Raw genomic sequence first — 16,692 nt, 5'->3', positions numbered from 1 at the left:
CACCTCAACCTTTCATAACAATCACATAGAACTGCAGCTGTGCGCTACTGCACATGTTCTTGTTATGAATGGTAGTAGATGTGGTCCTTGGGTCTTTACTTCATACTGTAGCCACCCTCTACTCATGATGTATTGAATCAACGAAAACTTGCATGGTTCAGATCACAGGAAGGGGTAGAGTAGAGATGAAAATATTCAATGTGAAACCCGTAGCAGCCGGATTGTGTGGAGTCAATAAAACGACAAATACTAAATGGTAAATGAGAAATATACACATTGCTTATCTGTCTCTGTGTAGTAATTTTCCTTCTCTTCAACTGTCCTTCAAATTTTCTCTTTTGCAAGAAAAGGAACACATGGCTTCAATATTCACTTCTGTTCTGCAGTCATCCCTCCTGAAATAAAAGTTAAGCATTGCATTGTTATTATGATAATACATACAATAAACCTTGCTCCAAACCATTTGATGCAAAGCAAATCCACCTCCCACCCACAGCTGTGCTCCTTCTAGAGCATGCATGTCAAACTCCAGTCCTCGAGGGTCCCAAACAGGCCAGGTTTTCAGTAGGGATATCCTGAAAACCTGGCCTGTTTGCTGCCCTCGAGGACTGGAGTTTGACATCCTTGTTCTTGAGCTTCTACCACGCAAGTCATCCATGTGAGTGACACTGTACTGCAGTCCTGGTCTGCACACAATCTACTGAATCAATGACATCACACTGTAAAGGCAATCTACAAGATGTATTAGTTGTCCACACTTCCGAAATGTTACTTTTATGTCCAAATCACTTATTCCCATGACCTGATATTTGTATTTGTTATTTATAGGATTGTCACAAAGAGTTGATGAGGTCACCAAATGATAGTATGTAGAGAGAAAGAGAGATCTCAGAACAGAGCCCTGATGTATACCCACAGACAGATCAATAGAAGACGAAGACATGTTAGCAACAGAGATGGAGAATGTGTGACAGGAAAGTTATGATGAAAACCAGGATAGAACTGTGTTACGGATACCAAGAGAGAGTTTAGAATATGAAGGAGGAGAGTGATTGAGAGCATCAAACGCAGCAGATAGATCAAGTAGGATTAGTAGGGAAAAGTGACCTTGGGAATTTGCTTTAAGCACAGTCTGTAGAACGAGCTGTACGAAAGGCAGGTTGTAAAGGATCCAGGAGGGCATGTGATTTAAGAATGTTGACATTCTAGCAATTAGGAGACAAACAGCAGGAGGGATATAGGGCGGTAGTTAGTAAGGCACATAGGGTGTAGGTTGTTTCTGAGAAAAGGGTGACCACTACAGGCTTAAAGTAAGAGGGTAAAGAGCCAGAGAATAGGGAGGACTTGAAGATGTGGGTGACAGTGGGGACTAAGAGATGCAGTAAGGTGTGAGGGGATACGATCTAGAGGGCATGTGGTAGAGGGAGAAGAGAAGATGATTAGCTTCCAGCTCTGTAAGAGAAGAAAAGGAGTCAAATGCAGAAGGAGAATTAGGTAGAAGGAGAGAAGGGGGAAGGGACAGAAGGAATCTCCTTGTGGGTGGCATCCACCTTGCCTCTGAAGTAGTCAAATGCTTGAGGAGAAGTGAAGGAAGGATGGCAAGTGTGAGAAGAAGGTTAGTGGAGGGAGTCAAATACAGGGGAAAAAAGACAGCGTAAATTAAATTTGTGTGTTGATGAATGTGGAAAAAAAAGTAGTGTGGTTTGGCCCAAGAGAGCAGCTTTATACAGGACTGGAGACATTTTTACTGTAGAAAAATCAAACATCAAGTGTGAGATTTCCTTCATAGGCATTAAGAACAGCGAGTGGAAGTGTGATGAACATGTTTGGGAATTTAGCCAAGGGTGTGGGTTAGAGGGACGAGTGTGTCAGAGCTTGAAGGGGCATATAGAGGATAGCATTGTAAGAGTTAATAAGATTGTCAGTTTAAGCAGAAAGAGAGAGAGAGAGAGCAGAGAGGTTAGAGTAGATGTCAGAGGAGAGTTTAATTAAGCAGAGGAAAATCAGTGGGACAGGTAAGATGGGGTGAGGGGAATGACTGATTGTGAATGATGAGAGCAGAAGAGGTCATGTACAACTAGAGCCTTGTTAGTCAGAGAACGGACATTCCAGAGGGCATAGGAGAAGGGAAGAGAAAAGTAAGGAAAGGAATGTGGATTACATTAGATAGGTTAACACTCTTAGCAGGGAGGCAGAGGCAGGGAGACCCGATGTGTATATGAGCAGGTTCAAGATTATAAGAGATATCCCACACATCAGCAAACATAGAAGGAGACACAGAGATAGGTGTAGAGAGAGCCAGAGATAGCTCTATGTAGAGAGAGAGGGACGTAGAGAGAATGAGACAGATAGGCGCAGAGAGAGGGGGCGCAGAGAGAGGGGGCGCAGAAAGAGGGGGCGCAGAGAGAGAGGGGGCGCAGAGAGAGAGGGGGCGCAGAGAGAGAGGGGGCGCAGAGAGAGAGGGGGCGCAGAGAGAGAGGGGGCGCAGAGAGAGAGGGGGCGCAGAGAGAGAGGGGTGCAGAGAGAGAGGGGGCGCAGAGAGAGGGGGCGCAGAGAATAGGATGTACATGAGTGCTTTTCATTGAGCAGTGCAGAAATAGCTGCAATAGAGGTCTGTACAAATGGTGCAGTGTGAAGACACATGCAAAGGTAGGGGAAGGAAAGAGGAGAACATGTGGATAAAAGCAGGAGTGTGGAAGTTAGAGAAATTAGAAAAGTTTAACAGAGGAGTGAGGAAACAGCAAGCAGAAAGAACAAGAGAGAGGTTACATTGGGATGACGTTCTGTGGTAAAGAGAAAATGCTAGGAGAGAGCTTTCAAATATTAGAGGACATGAATTGAGGGAGCAAATGTATAAATCAAAACCTGAGGGGGAGGTATAGCACGAAAGCTTGCACAGCAGATTATAGTCTTAATGTTGCGTGTACCTGTCAGGGTATTCAAGAAGTTAAATTCTCACAAGTGCAGAGTTCATGATGAAATGCTGAATCTAGTTCCCCTCCAATTTAATTTTAATATAACTTTTCCATTCTTCATTACTGCAAAAAGCAAACAAAACAAAACCACATTGCATTACTATTTTCAAAATGGATTGAATGGCATATTCTACAGTGATTGTGTGATGCCAATATTCCCCACTCACTCGTAGTGAAGCACATATTGTACTAGTGTTGAAAGAAGGCCGGTAGAGTCAGGTATGCAGTACTGATAAAACAATAAGTGCCCGTCGTAAGTACCAGCTCCGCAACAGTGCGGGCATCACATTAGTGACGTGGATGAACATATATGGATAAGCCCATATTAAGGCATCACGTGACCAGAGCCGTCACTGACTGGGTATACGTAAAGACGCAGGGAGATGCAAGGAAAGGGAGGGAGAGAGACAGGGAGAAGATGTGAAACGGAGGAAGGCACGGATGGAGAGAGGGAGTTCTTCCGAGCTTCTGCGGGCCTCTCTCTTTCACTGGTGCATGCTGGGAGCTGGTCCCAACATCCACAAAGTATGTGTGTATTATTGGTTGTATTTTATGGGGGTAGGAGGGTAGTGTGTATATTGTGTGTGTGGGAGTATTATATTGTGTGTAGAGGTGCAGAGGAGAGTACTAGATTGTGTATATTGTGTAAGGGTGTTGTGTATATTGTGTTTGGAGCTATAATATTATTGGGGAGATTAGTATTGAGGAGGTATTATAGTGTGTATTGTGGGGAGTATTAGTGTGTGTATTGTTTGTGGGTGACAGATGCTGGGGGTATGCAGCAATCCCTGCACTGAGGTCCGAGGCGGCTCTGCATCGCTCGCACACACTGTGGACGACCAAGCATGTGCCCATGATAATCATGGCCTTAGAGGGATGAGTGTGTCAGAGCCTAGAAGGGGCATATATATGATGGAGGAGGGAGGAGATGATAGCATTGTAAAAGTTAACAAGATAGTTAGTTTAAGCAGAAAGTGAGGAGAGGTTAGAGATAAGGGTAGATGTCAGAGGAGAGAGTTCAATTAAGCTGAGGTATCGAGTAGGACAGGGGTGAGGGGAATGAGAGGTGGTGGATGATGAGAGCAGAAGAGGTCATGTACAAATAGACCTTGTTAGTCAGAGAGCAGACATTCCAGAGGGCACGTGAGAAGTGAAGAGTAAAGTGAGACATGGAATGTGGATTACATTAGATGGGTTAATACGCTTAGCAGGGAGGTGGAGAGAGAGAGGCAAGAGGCAGAGAGTGGTGCAGGGGTTGAGGAAGAGATGTTGCATGTACCTTATCAGAACATTAAAGAACATCAATTCACACTGGTGCAGAGTTGATGATGAATCCAGTTCACCTCCAATTCAATTTTAACAGAAATTTTTCATTCTTCATTACTGAAAAAAAAGAAAAGTAAAAAACATTGCATTACTATTTTCAAAATGGATTGAGTTCCCCCAACAATGACTATGTGTTACCAATATATCCCTCTCAGTCCCACTGCAGCATATACTGTACCAGTGTGAAAGTAGGAAGGTACACAGTACCGGTAAAACAATACGTGCCGGTACTATGCACCATATGAATTATAAGGGGATGTAAATCTCCCAGTCTCTCTCCATATCCGCAACAGAGCGGGCTCCGGTCAGTGGCATGGATGCCCATATATGGGTATGCTCATATTTGGGCATCCCATGTCACTGACCGGAGCCGGCTCTGAGTATAGGGATATATGCGGAGACGCAGAGGTGCAAGGAAATGGGAGGAGGCACGGTGAGAAACAGGGAGAGACCACAGGAAGATAGAGGGCAACAACTTCCACAAGGTACTTGTATGGGTATAATTGTTTGTATTTTGTGCAGAGGGGGTAATTTCAGATAAAATACAATTCTCCACCCTCTACGAAACAATTCCACTTTGTTCAGTAAGCCAGAAAGTCTTGGTCCCATGTGGACTGAATTTAATGCAAATAAGGTCCTTAATACACAAGTAAAGAATATAGTTACTTATTCTCTACTGTAAGAAGTGCCACATTGCCCACTATTTGGGTCCTGTGCCCAGATTGTGACCATGCATGGCAGAGGTGAGATTCCCCCAACTCCAATTTGCTACACTCTCCAAGAGAGATAATTGTGATCAGAGGTGGAACTAGGGGAGGGTGTGAGCAGGGTCACTGCCCAGGGAGTAACCTGACTGGGGGCACGGAAATCTCATTTAGTGCATATGTTGCGGCACTGCATTGATTGACCGGTCAATCTGCACTGCTGCCTGTCACAGTGACATCATGATCGGGCACTGTGATCAGCTATAGCACTGACCCAGGTGAGATAGTTCAGCACTTTACAAGGAGGGAACAGATGTTGTGGGTGACAGATGCTGGGGGTAGGCCAAGACTGTTGGCCAGAGTAATGTGGAGACTTACTGCACTCTGCATGCCCATCCTCTCCCTGACATCAGGGGAAGGAAGTGGCCCTGGGGTGTGTGTAGGTATGCCAGATGACAGTGTATGCATAAGTAAGTATGCCTGTGGAGTGGGAGGTGTAGGGGCGTTAATCTGGAGGACTTAAACCAGGCACAAAAGCACATAGATACCTCTGATTATACCGCACCAAATGCTGATAATATCATGCTGTAGCTGCACTTTACAGAAGATGATGCAGATGTCATCAGTTGTTGGTGGGTTCATTAAATCAATCCATCATATCATAGCCACATTGTGCATATGATGTACTGAATCAGTAACACCAGGAAGACATCTCCATGTTAGGGGTAGAGTTGAAGTTAACAGAATATGTCCAGCACTGTGGTGTGTAGCCCATAAATAATAATTGTGCACATTACCAGAACAACATACTGTCAACTGCAAGATCATTTTGCTGCTTGTAGTGTATGCTCGTCCTGTGCAGTGTTGTAGTAGATCCATCTCTTCAGTGTTCACTGCAACAAAAGTAAGACATTGCATTAATATTACAGACGTTTGGGGGCTGAAATCTCACTTCGCTGCGGACAATTTCCCTTTGCATAAGATTCTTGTGATTATGTCAATGATGATCAATAACTACATCATAACACAGCCGCTCTATACAGAAGATGTACTTGCTATCAATGGTCATGGAGGTAATACGTCACACAATGTACAGATATAGCAAGGATTATTTCTTCCTCTGGTGCATTATGGCATTATGATGGGAAATGTTGTGAGATTCTGCATTATCAGCATCACTGAATCTTTTGGAAATTAAGTGATATTCTATGTTTTAATGCAATATTATGGATGATCAGCCGGTAAAATAATAATAGCTTGCTGTATCTGTAGCCATGCTCTACCCATGATGTGCTGAACCAATGACTGCAGAGAGATTCAGAGTGGTAAACATGACTGGAACGCATCTCTGAATAATGGGCAGCAAAGCAGTGCAGAATAGGAGGTGAAAGTATTTAAAATGGAAGACCCTTAGCAGCTGTGTGGGGAGTAGACAGTACAGACTGACCAAGTAAATGGTAAAAGGAGTAACTTCAACATTACTTGGCTTTGTTCTCCACATTGAAGCTTTCCTCCTCTTTAAATCACTAATACTGATGCCATGTGTAACCTGTACTGAGAGTTATATAATCTACTGGCCTAGATGAAACCATATGATGCAAACAGGATCCATCCCACTCCAGATTCATAGAATTGAACCACCTCAACCTTTCATAACAATCACATAGAACTGCAGCTGTGCGCTACTGCACATGTTCTTGTTATGAATGGTAGTAGATGTGGTCCTTGGGTCTTTACTTCATACTGTAGCCACCCTCTACTCATGATGTATTGAATCAACGAAAACTTGCATGGTTCAGATCACAGGAAGGGGTAGAGTAGAGATGAAAATATTCAATGTGAAACCCGTAGCAGCCGGATTGTGTGGAGTCAATAAAACGACAAATACTAAATGGTAAATGAGAAATATACACATTGCTTATCTGTCTCGGTGTAGTAATTTTCCTTCTCTTCAACTGTCCTTCAAATTTTCTCTTTTGCAAGAAAAGGAACACATGGCTTCAATATTCACTTCTGTTCTGCAGTCATCCCTCCTGAAATAAAAGTTAAGCATTGCATTGTTATTATGATAATACATACAATAAACCTTGCTCCAAACCATTTGATGCAAAGCAAATCCACCTCCCACCCACAGCGGTGCTCCTTCTAGAGCATGCATGTCAAACTCCAGTCCTCGAGGGTCCCAAACAGGCCAGGTTTTCAGTAGGGATATCCTGAAAACCTGGCCTGTTTGCTGCCCTCGAGGACTGGAGTTTGACATCCTTGTTCTTGAGCTTCTACCACGCAAGTCATCCATGTGAGTGACACTGTACTGCAGTCCTGGTCTGCACACAATCTACTGAATCAATGACATCACACTGTAAAGGCAATCTACAAGATGTATTAGTTGTCCACACTTCCGAAATGTTACTTTTATGTCCAAATCACTTATTCCCATGACCTGATATTTGTATTTGTTATTTATAGGATTGTCACAAAGAGTTGATGAGGTCACCAAATGATAGTATGTAGAGAGAAAGAGAGATCTCAGAACAGAGCCCTGATGTATACCCACAGACAGATCAATAGAAGACGAAGACATGTTAGCAACAGAGATGGAGAATGTGTGACAGGAAAGTTATGATGAAAACCAGGATAGAACTGTGTTACGGATACCAAGAGAGAGTTTAGAATATGAAGGAGGAGAGTGATTGAGAGCATCAAACGCAGCAGATAGATCAAGTAGGATTAGTAGGGAAAAGTGACCTTGGGAATTTGCTTTAAGCACAGTCTGTAGAACGAGCTGTACGAAAGGCAGGTTGTAAAGGATCCAGGAGGGAATGTGATTTAAGAATGTTGACATTCTAGCAATTAGGAGACAAACAGCAGGAGGGATACAGGGCGGTAGTTAGTAAGGCACATAGGGTGTAGGTTGTTTCTGAGAAAAGGGTGACCACTACAGGCTTAAAGTAAGAGGGTAAAGAGCCAGAGAATAGGGAGGAATTGAAGATGTGGGTGAGAGTGGGGACTAAGAGATGCAGTAAGGTGTGAGGGGATACGATCTAGAGGGCATGTGGTAGAGGGAGAAGAGAAGATGATTAGCTTCCAGCTCTGTAAGAGAAGAAAAGGAGTCAAATGCAGAAGGAGAATTAGGTAGAAGGAGAGAAGGGGGAAGGGACAGAAGGAATCTCCTTGTGGGTGGCATCCACCTTGCCTCTGAAGTAGTCAAATGCTTGAGGAGAAGTGAAGGAAGGATGGCAAGTGTGAGGAGAAGGTTAGTGGAGGGAGTCAAATACAGGGAAAAAAAGACAGCGTAAATTAAATTTGAGTGTTGATGAATGTGAAAAAAAAGTAGTGTGGTTTGGCCACAGAGAGCAGCTTTATACAGGACTGGAGACATTTTTACTGTAGAAAAATCAAATATCAATTGTGTGATTTCCTTCATAGGCATTAAGAACAGCGAGTGGAAGTGTGATGAACATGTTTGGGAATTTAGCCAAGGGTGTGGGCTAGAGGGACAAGTGTGTCAGAGCCTAGAGGGGGCATATAGATAGGAGGATAGCATTGTAAGAGTTAATAAGATTGTTAGTTTAAGCGGAAAGAGAGAGAGAGCAGAGAGGTTAGAGTAGATGTCAGAGGAGAGTTTAATTAAGCAGAGGCAAATCAGTGGGACAGGTAAGATGGGGTGAGGGGAATGACTGATTGTGAATGATGAGAGCAGAAGAGGTCATGTACAACTAGAGCCTTGTTAGTCAGAGAACGGACATTCCAGATGGCATAGGAGAAGGGAAGAGAAAAGTAAGGAAAGGAATGTGGATTACATTAGATAGGTTAACACTCTTAGCAGGGAGGCAGAGGCAGGGAGGCCCGATGTGTATATGAGCAGGTTCAAGATTATAAGAGATATCCCACACATCAGCAAACATAGAAGGAGACACAGAGATAGGTGTAGAGAGAGACAGAGATAGCTCTATGTAGAGAGAGAGGGACGTAGAGAGAATGAGACAGATAGGCGCAGAGAGAGGGGGCGCAGAGAGAGGAGGCGCCAAAAGAGGGGGCGCAGAGAGAGGGGGCACAGAGAATAGGATATTAAAGAGTGCTTTTCATTGAGCAGTGCAGAAATAGCTGCAATAGAGGTCTGTACAAATGGTGCAGTGTGTAGACACATGCAAAGGTAGGGGAAGGAAAGAGGAGAACATGTGGATAAAAGCAGGAGTGTGGAAGTTAGAGAAATTAGAAAAGTTTAACAGAGGAGTGAGGAAACAGCAAGCAGAAAGAACAAGAGAGAGGTTACATTGGGATGACGTTCTGTGGTAAAGAGAAAATGCTAGGAGAGAGCTTTCAAATATTAGAGGACATGAATTGAGGGAGCAAATGTATAAATCAAAACCTGAGGGGGAGGTATAGCACGAAAGCTTGCACAGCAGATTATAGTCTTAATGTTGCGTGTACCTGTCAGGGTATTCAAGAAGTTAAATTCTCACAAGTGCAGAGTTCATGATGAAATGCTGAATCTAGTCCCCCTCCAATTTAATTTTAATATAACTTTTCCATTCTTCATTACTGCAAAAAGCAAACAAAACAAAACCACATTGCATTACTATTTTCAAAATGGATTGAATGGCATATTCAACAGTGACTGTGTGATGCCAATATTCCCCACTCACTCGTAGTGAAGCACATATTGTACTAGTGTTGAAAGTAGGCCGGTAGAGTCAGGTACGCAGTACTGATAAAACAATAAGTGCCCGTCGTAAGTACCAGCTCCGCAACAGTGCGGGCATCACATTAGTGACGTGGATGAACATATATGGATAAGCCCATATTAAGGCATCACGTGACCAGAGCCGTCACTGACTGGGTATACGTAAAGACGCAGGGAGATGCAAGGAAAGGGAGGGAGAGAGACAGGGAGAAGATGTGAAACGGAGGAAGGCACGGATGGAGGGAGTTCTTCCGAGCTTCTGCGGGCCTCTCTCTTTCACTGGTGCATGCCGGGAGCTGGTCCCAACATCCACAAAGTGTGTGTGTATTATTGGTTGTATTTTATGGGGGTAGGAGGGTAGTGTGTATATTGTGTGTGTGGGAGTATTATATTGTGTGTAGAGGTGCAGAGGAGAGTACTAGATTGTGTATCTTGTGTAAGGGTGTTGTGTATATTGTGTTTGGAGCTATAATATTATTGGGGAGATTAGTATTGAGGAGGTATTATAGTGTGTATTGTGGGGAGTATTAGTGTGTGTATTGTTTGTGGGTGACAGATGCTGGGGGTATGCAGCAATCCCTGCACTGAGGTCCGAGGCGGCTCTGCATCGCTCGCACACACTGTGGATGACCAAGCATGTGCCCATGATAATCATGGCCTTAGAGGGATGAGTGTGTCAGAGCCTAGAAGGGGCATATATATGATGGAGGAGGGAGGAGGAGGAGGGAGGAGGAGGAGATGATAGCATTGTAAAAGTTAACAAGATAGTTAGTTTAAGCAGAAAGTGAGGAGAGGTTAGAGATAAGGGTAGATGTCAGAGGAGAGAGTTCAATTAAGCTGAGGTATCGAGTAGGAAAGGGGTGAGGGGAATGAGAGGTGGTGGATGAGAGCAGAAGAGGTCATGTACAAATAGACCTTGTTAGTCAGAGAGCAGTCATTCCAGAGGGCACGTGAGAAGTGAAGAGTAAAGTGAGACATGGAATGTGGATTACATTAGATGGGTTAATACGCTTAGCAGGGAGGTGGAGAGAGAGAGGCAAGAGGCAGAGAGTGGTGCAGGGGTTGAGGAAGAGATGTTGCATGTACCTTATCAGAACATTAAAGAACATCAATTCACACTGGTGCAGAGTTGATGATGAATCCAGTTCACCTCCAATTCAATTTTAACAGAAATGTTTCATTCTTCATTACTGAAAAAAAAGAAAAGTAAAAAACATTTCATTACTATTTTCAAAATGGATTGAATTCCCCCAACAATGACTATGTGTTACCAATATATCCCTCTCAGTCCCACTGCAGCATATACTGTACCAGTGTGAAAGTAGGAAGGTACACAGTACCGGTAAAACAATACGTGCCGGTACTATGCACCATATGAATTATAAGGGGATGTAAATCTCCCAGTCTCTCTCCATATCCGCAACAGAGCGGGCTCCGGTCAGTGGCATGGATGCCCATATATGGGTATGCTCATATTTGGGCATCCCATGTCACTGACCGGAGCCGGCTCTGAGTATAGGGATATATGCGGAGACGCAGAGGTGCAAGGAAATGGGAGGAGGCACGGTGAGAAACAGGGAGAGACCACAGGAAGATAGAGGGCAACAACTTCCACAAGGTACTTGTATGGGTATAATTGTTTGTATTTTGTGCAGAGGGGGTAATTTCAGATAAAATACAATTCTCCACCCTCTACGAAACAATTCCACTTTGTTCAGTAAGCCAGAAAGTCTTGGTCCCATGTGGACTGAATTTAATGCAAATAAGGTCCTTAATACACAAGTAAAGAATAAAGTTACTTATTCTCTACTGTAAGAAGTGCCACATTGCCCACTATTTGGGTCCTGTGCCCAGATTGTGACCATGCATGGCAGAGGTGAGATTCCCCCAACTCCAATTTGCTACACTCTCCAAGAGAGATAATTGTGATCAGAGGTGGAACTAGGGGAGGGTGTGAGCAGGGTCACTGCCCAGGGAGTAACCTGACTGGGGGCACGGAAATCTCATTTAGTGCATATGTTGCGGCACTGCATTGATTGACCGGTCAATCTGCACTGCTGCCTGTCACAGTGACATCCTGATCGGGCACTGTGATCAGCTATAGCACTGACCCAGGTGAGATAGTTCAGCACTTTACAAGGAGGGAACAGATGTTGTGGGTGACAGATGCTGGGGGTAGGCCAAGACTGTTGGCCAGAGTAACGTGGAGACTTACTGCACTCTGCATGCCCATCCTCTCCCTGACATCAGGGGAAGGAAGTGGCCCTGGGGTGTGTGTAGGTATGCCAGATGTCAGTGTATGCATAAGTAAGTATGCCTGTGTAGTGGGAGGTGTAGGGGCGTTAAGCTGGAGGACTTAAAACAGGCACAAAAGCACATAGATACCTCTGATTATACCGCACCAAATGCTGATAATATCATGCTGTAGCTGCACTTTACAGAAGATGATGCAGATGTCATCATTGGTTGGTGGGTTCATTAAATCAATCCATCATATCATAACCACACTGTGCATATGATGTACTGAATCAGTAACACCAGGAAGACATCTCCATGTTAGGAGTAGAGTTGAAGTTAACAGAATATGTCCAGCACTGTGGTGTGTAGCCCATAAATAATAATTGTGCACATTACCAGAACAACATACTGTCAACTGCAAGATCATTTTGCTGCTTGTAGCGTATGCTCATTCTGTACAGTGTTGTAGTAGATCCGTCTCTTCAGTGTTCACTGCAACAAAAGTAAGACATTGCATTAATATTACAGACGTTTGGGGGCTGAAATCTCACTTCGCTGCGGACAATTTCCCTTTGCATAAGATTCTTGTGATTATGTCAATGATGATCAATAACTGCATCATAACACAGCCGCTCTATACAGAAGATGTACTTGCTCTCATTGGTCATTGAGGTAATACGTCACACAATGTACAGATATAGCAAGGATTATTTCTCCCACTTGTGCATTATGGCATTATGATGGGAAATGTTGTGAGATTCTGCATTATCAGCATCACTGAATCTTTTGGAAATTAAGTGATATTCTATGTTTTAATGCAATATTATGGGTGATCAGCCGGTAAAATAATAATAGCTTGCTGTATCTGTAGCCATGCTCTACCCATGATGTGCTGAACCAATGACTGCAGAGAGATTCAGAGTGCTAAACATGACTGGAACGCATCTCTGAATAATGGGCAGCAAAGCAGTGCAGAATAGGAGGTGAAAGTATTTAAAATGGAAGATCCTTAGCAGCTGTGTGGAGAGTAGACAGTACAGACTGACCAAGTAAATGGTAAAAGGAGTAACTTCAACATTACTTGGCTTTGTTCTCCACATTGAAGCTTTCCTCCTCTTTAAATCACTAATACTGATGCCATGTGTAACCTGTACTGAGAGTTATATAATCTACTGGCCTAGATGAAACCATATGATGCAAACAGGATCCATCCCACTCCAGATTCATAGAATTGAACCACCTCAACCTTTCATAACAATCACATAGAACTGCAGCTGTGCGCTACTGCACATGTTCTTGTTATGAATGGTAGTAGATGTGGTCCTTGGGTCTTTACTTCATACTGTAGCCACCCTCTACTCATGATGTATTGAATCAACGAAAACTTGCATGGTTCAGATCACAGGAAGGGGTAGAGTAGAGATGAAAATATTCAATGTGAAACCCGTAGCAGCCGGATTGTGTGGAGTCAATAAAACGACAAATACTAAATGGTAAATGAGAAATATACACATTGCTTATCTGTCTCTGTGTAGTAATTTTCCTTCTCTTCAACTGTCCTTCAAATTTTCTCTTTTGCAAGAAAAGGAACACATGGCTTCAATATTCACTTCTGTTCTGCAGTCATCCCTCCTGAAATAAAAGTTAAGCATTGCATTGTTATTATGATAATACATACAATAAACCTTGCTCCAAACCATTTGATGCAAAGCAAATCCACCTCCCACCCACAGCTGTGCTCCTTCTAGAGCATGCATGTCAAACTCCAGTCCTCGAGGGTCCCAAACAGGCCAGGTTTTCAGTAGGGATATCCTGAAAACCTGGCCTGTTTGCTGCCCTCGAGGACTGGAGTTTGACATCCTTGTTCTTGAGCTTCTACCACGCAAGTCATCCATGTGAGTGACACTGTACTGCAGTCCTGGTCTGCACACAATCTACTGAATCAATGACATCACACTGTAAAGGCAATCTACAAGATGTATTAGTTGTCCACACTTCCGAAATGTTACTTTTATGTCCAAATCACTTATTCCCATGACCTGATATTTGTATTTGTTATTTATAGGATTGTCACAAAGAGTTGATGAGGTCACCAAATGATAGTATGTAGAGAGAAAGAGAGATCTCAGAACAGAGCCCTGATGTATACCCACAGACAGATCAATAGAAGACGAAGACATGTTAGCAACAGAGATGGAGAATGTGTGACAGGAAAGTTATGATGAAAACCAGGATAGAACTGTGTTACGGATACCAAGAGAGAGTTTAGAATATGAAGGAGGAGAGTGATTGAGAGCATCAAACGCAGCAGATAGATCAAGTAGGATTAGTAGGGAAAAGTGACCTTGGGAATTTGCTTTAAGCACAGTCTGTAGAACGAGCTGTACGAAAGGCAGGTTGTAAAGGATCCAGGAGGGAATGTGATTTAAGAATGTTGACATTCTAGCAATTAGGAGACAAACAGCAGGAGGGATACAGGGCGGTAGTTAGTAAGGCACATAGGGTGTAGGTTGTTTCTGAGAAAAGGGTGACCACTACAGGCTTAAAGTAAGAGGGTAAAGAGCCAGAGAATAGGGAGGAATTGAAGATGTGGGTGAGAGTGGGGACTAAGAGATGCAGTAAGGTGTGAGGGGATACGATCTAGAGGGCATGTGGTAGAGGGAGAAGAGAAGATGATTAGCTTCCAGCTCTGTAAGAGAAGAAAAGGAGTCAAATGCAGAAGGAGAATTAGGTAGAAGGAGAGAAGGGGGAAGGGACAGAAGGAATCTCCTTGTGGGTGGCATCCACCTTGCCTCTGAAGTAGTCAAATGCTTGAGGAGAAGTGAAGGAAGGATGGCAAGTGTGAGAAGAAGGTTAGTGGAGGGAGTCAAATACAGGGGAAAAAAGACAGCGTAAATTAAATTTGTGTGTTGATGAATGTGGAAAAAAAAGTAGTGTGGTTTGGCCCCAGAGAGCAGCTTTATACAGGACTGGAGACATTTTTACTGTAGAAAAATCAAACATCAAGTGTGAGATTTCCTTCATAGGCATTAAGAACAGCGAGTGGAAGTGTGATGAACATGTTTGGGAATTTAGCCAAGGGTGTGGGTTAGAGGGACGAGTGTGTCAGAGCTTGAAGGGGCATATAGAGGATAGCATTGTAAGAGTTAATAAGATTGTCAGTTTAAGCAGAAAGAGAGAGAGAGAGAGCAGAGAGGTTAGAGTAGATGTCAGAGGAGAGTTTAATTAAGCAGAGGAAAATCAGTGGGACAGGTAAGATGGGGTGAGGGGAATGACTGATTGTGAATGATGAGAGCAGAAGAGGTCATGTACAACTAGAGCCTTGTTAGTCAGAGAACGGACATTCCAGAGGGCATAGGAGAAGGGAAGAGAAAAGTAAGGAAAGGAATGTGGATTACATTAGATAGGTTAACACTCTTAGCAGGGAGGCAGAGGCAGGGAGACCCGATGTGTATATGAGCAGGTTCAAGATTATAAGAGATATCCCACACATCAGCAAACATAGAAGGAGACACAGAGATAGGTGTAGAGAGAGCCAGAGATAGCTCTATGTAGAGAGAGAGGGACGTAGAGAGAATGAGACAGATAGGCGCAGAGAGAGGGGGCGCAGAGAGAGGGGGCGCAGAAAGAGGGGGCGCAGAGAGAGAGGGGGCGCAGAGAGAGAGGGGGCGCAGAGAGAGAGGGGGCGCAGAGAGAGAGGGGGCGCAGAGAGAGAGGGGGCGCAGAGAGAGAGGGGGCGCAGAGAGAGAGGGGGCGCAGAGAGAGAGGGGGCGCAGAGAGAGAGGGGGCGCAGAGAGAGAGGGGGCACAGAGAGAGAGGGGGCGCAGAGAGAGAGGGGGCGCAGAGAGAGAGGGGGCGCAGAGAGAGAGGGGTGCAGAGAGAGAGGGGGCGCAGAGAGAGGGGGCGCAGAGAATAGGATGTACATGAGTGCTTTTCATTGAGCAGTGCAGAAATAGCTGCAATAGAGGTCTGTACAAATGGTGCAGTGTGTAGACACATGCAAAGGTAGGGGAAGGAAAGAGGAGAACATGTGGATAAAAGCAGGAGTGTGGAAGTTAGAGAAATTAGAAAAGTTTAACAGAGGAGTGAGGAAACAGCAAGCAGAGAGAACAAGAGAGAGGTTACATTGGGATGACGTTCTGTGGTAAAGAGAAAATGCTAGGAGAGAGCTTTCAAATATTAGAGGACATGAATTGAGGGAGCAAATGTATAAATCAAAACCTGAGGGGGAGGTATAGCACGAAAGCTTGCACAGCAGATTATAGTCTTAATGTTGCGTGTACCTGTCAGGGCATTCAAGAAGGTAAATTCTCACAAGTGCAGAGTTCATGATGAAATGCTGAATCCAGTTCCCCTCCAATTTAATTTTAATATAACTTATCCATTCTTCATTACTGCAAAAAGCAAACAAAACAAAACCACATTGCATTACTATTTTCAAAATGGATTGAATGGCATATTCAACAGTGACTGTGTGATGCCAATATTCCCCACTCACTCGTAGTGAAGCACTTATTGTACTAGTGTTGAAAGTAGGCCGGTAGAGTCAGGTACGCAGTACTGATAAAACAATAAGTGCGCGTCGTAAGTACCAGCTCCGCAACAGTGCGGGCATCACATTAGTGACGTGGATGAACATATATGGATAAGCCCATATTAAGGCATCACGTGACCAGAGCCGTCACTGACTGGGTATACGTAAAGACGCAGGGAGATGCAAGGAAAGGGAGGGAGAGAGACAGGGAGAAGATGGGAAACGGAGGGA

At 44.0% G+C, this 16,692-nt stretch overlaps 1 long non-coding RNA gene across 2 annotated transcripts; it reads right to left on the bottom strand.

The window, feature by feature from the left end:
- Positions 1 to 5,723: 5,723 nt before the first annotated feature.
- On the bottom strand, positions 5,724 to 16,317 carry LOC142485009 (uncharacterized). Of its 2 annotated transcripts, none has more exons than XR_012798349.1 (3): positions 16,211 to 16,317; positions 13,440 to 13,559; positions 5,724 to 5,898 (listed from the first exon to the last, which is right to left on the bottom strand). It is a non-coding gene; the product is annotated as an uncharacterized LOC142485009 (long non-coding RNA). The 2 variants fall into 2 exon arrangements; XR_012798348.1 differs by lacking the exon at positions 5,724 to 5,898 and adding an exon at positions 12,369 to 12,419 and having other exon boundaries at positions 13,438 to 13,559.
- Between the last annotated feature and the right edge of the window lie 375 nt (positions 16,318 to 16,692).

The sequence above is a fragment of the Ascaphus truei genome, unplaced genomic scaffold, assembly GCF_040206685.1.
Source record: "Ascaphus truei isolate aAscTru1 unplaced genomic scaffold, aAscTru1.hap1 HAP1_SCAFFOLD_509, whole genome shotgun sequence".
Classification (NCBI taxonomy): Eukaryota; Metazoa; Chordata; class Amphibia; order Anura; family Ascaphidae; genus Ascaphus; species Ascaphus truei.
The sequence above is the reverse complement of the archived record's forward strand: the minus strand, read 5'-3'. Positions and strand labels throughout refer to the sequence as shown.